The following is a 7410-nucleotide window of genomic DNA, read 5'->3' on the forward strand; positions in this document are numbered from 1 at the left end:
GCTGTGAGGGCGGTCAGGGCTGTGAGGGCGGTCAGGGCTGTGAGGGGCGGTCAGGGCTGTGAGGGCGGTCAGGGCTGTGAGGGCGGTCAGGGCTGTGAGGGGCGGTGTCGGAGCTTTGTCAGGGCAGTGTGAGGGCGGTGTCAGGGCAGTGTGAGGGCGGTCAGTGCCGTGAGGGCGGTGTCGGAGCTTTGTCAGGGCAGTGTGAGGGCGGTGTCGGGGCAGTGTGAGGGCGGTCAGGGCTGTGAGGGCGGTCAGGGCAGTGTGAGGGCGGTGTCAGGGCTGTGAGGGCGGTCAGGGCAGTGTGAGGGCGGTCAGGGCTGTGAGGGCGGTCAGGGCAGTGTGAGGGCGGTGTCAGGGCTGTGAGGGGCGGTCAGGGCTGTGAGGGGCGGTCAGGGCAGTGTGAGGGCGGTGTCAGGGCTGTGAGGGGCGGTCAGGGCTGTGAGGGGCGGTCAGGGCTGTGAGGGCGGTGTCAGGGCTGTGAGGGGCGGTCAGGGCTGTGAGGGGCGGTCAGGGCTGTGAGGGGCGGTGTCGGACCTTTGTCAGGGCAGTGTGAGGGCGGTGTCAGGGCTGTGTGAGGGCTCTGTCGAGGCTCTGTGAGGGCTGTGTTAGAGCTGTATCAGAGCTGTATCAGAGCTGTGTCGGGGCTGTGTGAGGGCTGTCTGAGGGCAGTGTGAGGGCTGTATCAGAGCTGTGTCGGGGCTGTGTGAGGGCTGTCTGAGGGCAGTGTGAGGGCTGTATCAGAGCTGTGTCGGGGCTGTGTGAGGGCTGTCTGAGGGCAGTGTGAGGGCTGTATCAGAGCTGTGTCGGGGCTGTGTGAGGGCTGTCTGAGGGCTGTGTCGGAGCTGTGTCGGGGCTGTGTGAGGGCTGTGTTAGGGCTGTGTCGGAGCTGTGTCGGGGCTGTGTGAGGGCTGTGTTAGGGCTGTGTCAGGGCTATGTCAGGGCTGTGTCGCGGCACTGCGGGACTGTGTGAAGGAGCTCTGAGGCCGCTCAGGGCGCTCTGAGGGCGGTGTCGGGACCCCTCGCCCCTCGCGGTGCCGCCCCAGGCCCTGGCCGGTGTCACAAAGTGACAGCACAGCCCGAGCTGGGGACACACGCGGCCATCACCGGCCCTGCACGGCCCTTGGCACAAGCCCAGGGTCACGGAGCTGCTGCAGGGCTGGAGCCCCTCTGGAGCCAGGCTGGCACAGCTGGGGGTGCTCACCTGGAGAGGAGAAGCTCCAGGGAGAGCTCAGAGCCCCTGCCAGGGCCTGGAGGGGCTCCAGGAGAGCTGCAGAGGGACTGGGGACAAGGATGGAGGGACAGGAGCCAGGGAATGGCTCCCAGTGCCAGAGGGCAGGGCTGGGTGGGATCTTGGCAATGAGGAATTGTTCCCTGGCAGGGTGGGCAGGGCTGGGATGGAATTCCCAGAGCAGCTGGGGCTGCCCCTGGATCCCTGGCAGTGCCCAAGGCCAGGCTGGACACTGGGGCTGGAGCAGCCTGGCACAGTGGGAGGTGTCCCTGCCATGGCAGAGGTGGCACTGGGTGGGCTCTGAGGTCCCTCCCAACCCAAACCATTCCATAATTCTAGGATTGTGGGGGGGGAGGAATCTCTCTTTAGCTGCAGTTTGTCCATTTCTCAAACGTTCAGTTGAATGCTGCAGTGAGCGTTAAATGCAGTGTGAGTGTTATAGCCCCTCAACTGGGGCTTGGGCTCAGCTCCCTTTTGCCAGCCACAAGTTCTGATCACAAGATTCCTCTTCTCTTTTTTTGTTTCATATTTTCCATGGGCCTGTCCAGCTGCAGGCTTGGGGAGGTAAAGCCAGGTGTTCACCTTTCACTTCCCACCCCCTCAGACACAGACTCCTCAGTGGGCAGACCAATGTTCTCAGAGAGGAGGATTTGAAACTCTGGTGGGCAAAGGTCTGTGCCCTCAACATCCTGGCTGTTCTAATCAGGACAGGCTTTGCTTCTTAGGGAGAACACAGAGTGTTCTTTTAGATAAAAATGTTCCTCACGCTGCTGCCTGTTGTGCCATGGGGTGCCGCACATCTGCTGATCTCAGATCCCAGAATCCCAGGATCAGTGAGGTTGGGAGGGACCACAGTGGGTCCCTGGTGCCACCTCCCTGCTCCAGCAGGGCCATCCCAGAGCAGAGGGCACAGGGCTGGGTCCAGGTGGCTCTGGAGTGTGCCAGGGAGGAGACTCCAGCCCCTCTCTGGGCTCTGCTCCAGCTGGGCACTGCCCAGGGCAGAAGTTGTGCCTGCTGGGCAGGGGAATTGCTGGGCTCAGCCCCTGCCCGTGGCTCTGGGGCCATGGCTGGGCCTGGAGCAGAGCCTGGGCTGCTCTGACCTCTGCACACAGGGACAGACACAGGGACAGACACAGGGACAGACACAGGGACAGACAGGGACAGACACAGGGACAGACAGGGACAGACACAGGGACAGACACAGGGCCAGGCAGGGCTGAGGCCCCTCTCAGCTGTGGTTCCTCTCCAGGCTGAGCAGCCCCAGCTCCCCCAGGCTCTCCTGGGCACAGGGAGGCTCCAGGCCCCCGGGATTGCTGAGCCTGTAGAGATCCGTGCAGGGCCCTGGCAGTGTGTGAGGGCATTGCTGAGGCACTGCTGGGCCTGGGGCAGGCTCAGCCTGTGAGGGCTGTCACCTCCTGCCCCAGCAGCTGATAAGGAAACATGATTGTGGCATTTATTTATGTAACCACACCTCAGGGTCACCATTTTGAACCGAAACTGCTGAACCAGTCTGGCACTGCTAGAAACATTTTATAACCTAGAAAATATTTACAGTTTGTCTTCTGCTGAGTTTGAATGCAACTTCCTCGGCCATGTCAGAGAAGAAAGGAGCAGAGGCTGGTGCTGCCCAGCCTGTGAGGAGAGCAGTGCTATCTGCAGAGCACAGGCAGCCAGGGGGGACACTGTGTGTCCCTGTGGCCATTGATGTCTGTCCCAAACCACTCCTGTGACGGAGGAAACGAGGCCTGCTGGAGTTTGGGCTCTGCTGGGTTTATTTCTGTTGGCTGACAGACAAAGGAGACATAATTTGGTGGTTTCTTCTCATGTCAGCTCTGGAACAGGATGAAAGGGGCAAATACAGCATTTCATCTTGTGTGAAAAGTGGTGGAACAGGGGACCAGGAAGGAAGGACCTCAGGGAGCCCAAGGAGGGATCAGATCTATCTCCCCTTTCCCAATGGATTTTTGTAACGTCGCCCTTCTCAGGCAATATCACCTGTGGGGTTTTTGTTTCTTTCATCATTAGAAAACTTTCCTTGTCCCGGTTTTGTTGCAGTCCTGTAACTGCTTTCAGCTCCCTCAGGAACAGAGATGATTCATCCCCTGTCCTCAGAAGCCTTTCCCATTTTTTAACACGATCATTACCCTGCCATCAGACCTCTTTCCCCAGACCACATAACAACACCTCCTGAAGAGCAGGAAGGATGATCCAGGCATTGCAATGATTTCCTCAGGGAGGTTTGGAGTCACCGTCTCTGGGGGTGTCCCAGAGGTGTCTGGATGTGGCCTTGGGGACAGGGGTGATGCTGGTGCTGGGGTGTGACTGGGTGATCCCAAAGGGCTCTTCCAGCCTTGATGATCCTGGGATTAGGTTTGGAAGGACAGAAGTGTCCTAGGTGGCATCGACCAGGCTGAAAGAGTGAGGAAAGCCTGGCATGAACCTCTTTTTACAGCCTGTGGTGCCTTCCAAATGTGTAATTTTGAACACATCTGCAAGTTCCATCTTCCTGGAGAATGTTTAGAATCCCAGACTGGGTTGGGCTGGGAGGGACCTCAGAGCCCACCCAGGGCCACCCCTGCCATGGCAGGGACACCTCCCACTGTGCCAGGCTGCTCCAGCCCCAGTGTCCAGCCTGGCCTTGGGCACTGCCAGGGATCCAGGGGCAGCCCCAGCTGCTCTGGCAATTCCATCCCAGCCCTGCCCACCCTCCAGGGAACAATTCCTCATTGCCAAGATCCCACCCAGCCCTGCCCTCTGGCACTGGGAGCCATTCCCTGGCTCCTGTCCCTCCATCCTTGTCCCCAGTCCCTCTGCAGCTCTCCTGGAGCCCCTTCAGGCCCTGCCAGGGGCTCTGAGCTCTCCCTGGAGCTTCTCCTCTGCAGGCTGGAATTTCACAGAGATCAGTGAGTTTTGTTCAGGGGAGTTCAGAGCCTGGTTTCACCCCTGGGCCAGCAGGGCTGAAAACCCAGCCCAGTGCAAATCCTCTTGTCAGGACACTGACCCGGATGGGAGAACCAAGTCCCTCTCTGAGAAACTCTAACGTGGCTTCAAAAAGTGCCACAGACCCAGAGGGGCAGAGACCAGGGGTGGAGATTAGAGAGGAGAGTTGAGGGGCTGCTGGCAGAGCTGGTGGGGAAATGGGAGATCTGGAGGTTGTTCATCAGGTTCTTTGGTGCTTGCTGCAGTGGGGAGCCCTGGGGTTGGTGCTGCTGGAGCGAGGATTTCCTCCTCCTGTCTCTGTGATGCCACCATCATCCCATGCCCTCAGGGTCTGCAGTAATGGCTTGAGGCAATGCACAGTGACCTTCAGGAACTCCGTTCCTCAGGAAGGAACATTTCCAGTACATTGCTCACAGGTGGTCCAAAGCCTGTGGATTATTCACAGCTCTTCCTCTAAAGCAGCTCTCTGCAGCAGCACAATCTCACGGGCAGAGCCTCGCTCTGCATCCCTCTCACTCAATAATACTTTTCTAGGATGATGGATCCTAGGAAATGACATTTTGCCAGGTGATAATGGATCATTCCCAATATGCCTCAGAAAAAAAAGGCATGCAGTTACAAGCACAAGTGTTTCTGGTTAAAAATCAATTTACAAGCTTTTCTAGAGCTTGGGATGGATTTTTCTGAGAGCCTCTCTGGCTCTGCTGTTCAGCTGGACTTGTTCTGGATTGGGGGAACCTGCTGGGCAGGGAAGACCCTGAAGTTCCCAACAGGAGAGACAAAAATGTGCAGCTGGGGGGTGGCTGTGTCCCTGACCCCCTGGGTGCTCCCGGGCTCTGGTTCCTCTTTCTCCCTCCACTCCCATGAATTCCCTGAACTGTTCCTTTCTGCCTTCCCTCATTGCCCTCTCCTGGAATCTGATTTGCTGATCACAAGCTCAGACTCTTCTCCTTCAGTTTTCTCCACTTCCCTATTCCTTAATCATTCCACTTTTCTTTGCATGTCAGGTCTGAAATCCCTTTCCAAGCAGTCCCAGGCCTTCAAGGGGTCTGTTTTCTCTCTGGCTTTGCCAGAACACGCCGTACCAGAGTGAGCAGCCTCCAGCATCCCTCTGTACTTTCAGTTTACATCAGCACATGGTCAAAGTTCACCTGATTTATTGACTCGTTGTCACTGTAATGTCCACAAGCTCAGCTCAAGATGAACTCTCCTGTGAATTACTGCTTTCCTCTAAATTACTGCTCCTCCTCTAAATTATGTCTTCTCTGTGGGGCCACACAGCCCGTGTGGGGACAGGCAGAGGCTGCCCTTGTCCCCAGGCCTGCCTCATGTTGTGACTCTCAGGGGAGCTGTGGCACAGGAAGAGGCCTCTCACCTACTAAAGCTTTCCTGGGTGTGGGGCAGGAAGATTTCTGCAGCAAGCCAAAGTTCATGACAGCCTGCAAAACCACATCTGAGTTGATTTTAGCAGCCCTAAATCCTGGAATTGCCCAAGGCTGTGGGGCAGAGGCTGCTCCAGCCCCATCCAGCCTGGCCCTGAGCACTGCCAGGGATCCAGGGGCAGCCCCAGCTGCTCTGGCAGCCTGTGCTGTGATGTCCTTGCAGGCACTGGTCCTGCTTCCATCTAAACTCCCAAAATCCCTGGGATATCCCTGTTCTGCCCTGGTGTGCCTCAGCAGTGAGCCTGCACTGAATTGGCACAGCCTTATCTCTGCCTTATCAGCCCTCAGCAGAGCCTTGGAGCTGATGGATTCCAGCCACTGACAGGAGCTGGGTCCTGTGCAAAGCAGCTGCTGGAGAGGGGAAGCAGCTCCAGGAGCACTGGGGGAGAGGCAGCGATCTCCAGCCCCCCTCAGCTCCATGTGCAGCGGGCATTTTGCCACTCTAAAAGCCAAAATAAAAGGGGAGAAAGGGGGGAAATAAAATACAGAAAGAAGCTGTGGGAGGAGGGACAGGGAACACAGAGGGAGCTGGCCTGGTTCCTTGGAGTGGTGATCCAGACACAGGGTCAGCATTCCCAGAGCAGCCTTGGGGAGAGGTGCAGAAAGGCACCAATGGAGCAGAATACCTTGAAAAAAATCAATTCCATAAATTCCATATTCCTCATGAATGCAGAATGTGACCAAAATTAGAAAGTGCAGGAAACCCAGGTACAGATTCCACAGAATCCCAAAATCCCCAAATCCCCGAGGCTGTCCCTGCCCTCCCAGCCCAGGGAGTGCCAGCTGTGCCCCATGGCCACCTTGTGCCCAGCCCAGAGCACTCAGTGCCACCTCCAGGGGACACCTGCAGGGATGGGCACTGCAGAGCTCCCTGGGCAGCCCCTGCCAAGGCCTGAGCCCCCTTTCCATGGGCAAATTCCTGCTGCTGGCCAAGCTGAGCCTGCCCTGGCCCAGCCTGAGGCCGTTCCCTCTGCTCCTGTCCCTGTGCCCTGGGAGCAGAGCCCGACCCCCCCGGCTGTCCCCTCCTGGCAGGGACTTGGGGACACTGGGAAGGTCCCCCTGAGCCTCCTCTGAGGGGAGCTGGGAGATGAAAACTGATGGAATCAATTCCTGATTTCTTCCTGCAGCCAGTCCCAAAAAGTTGATATTTGCCCAACAAGTTACAAACACAACCCCCAGAACCAGCAATTCCCACACCAAGCTGAGACACAACTTCACTCCTGGACGGTTCCTTTTGGTGACAGAGTTTAATTTCCCTCTCTCACGTTGGAGCAGTGACACAAAGCCAGCCCAGGCCCTGTGCCAAGGTCCCACTTCTGCCCCAGTGCTGGGTGCAGCCTTTGCCCACCTGAGCAGCCGAGGCTGCCTTTGGAGCAGGGAGTCACAGCTCCCGGGATTGTTCAAATTAACAATACACATCAGCAGATAATTAAAATGAACCTCGTTTAACTCCCACTTCAGCTGCCAAGTTTCCCACAGACATCAGTTCATCCCACCCTAAAAACATCACAACTTTGTCTCAGGAAGAATAAATTCCATAGAAAGATGATGCCAATGGGGATATTCTTAAAAACATCTCATTTCTCATTAGAAAAAAATTAACAGATTTTTTCTTAAAAATAAACCAGGTCTTTCATTACAAAATACTACTTTCTTTTATAAACATTTTGATTAGTTTTTGCAATAAATAGTTCATCAAAGTTAAATTAATTAGTATTATATATAAATATGACATTTCCTTTTTAGTGTCATAATCAGTGCCAGAATTGCTACAACTCCTCAGGGAGCCACAACCAGCAG

Source organism: Haemorhous mexicanus, chromosome 2 (assembly GCF_027477595.1).
Source record: "Haemorhous mexicanus isolate bHaeMex1 chromosome 2, bHaeMex1.pri, whole genome shotgun sequence".
NCBI lineage: Eukaryota > Metazoa > Chordata > Aves > Passeriformes > Fringillidae > Haemorhous > Haemorhous mexicanus.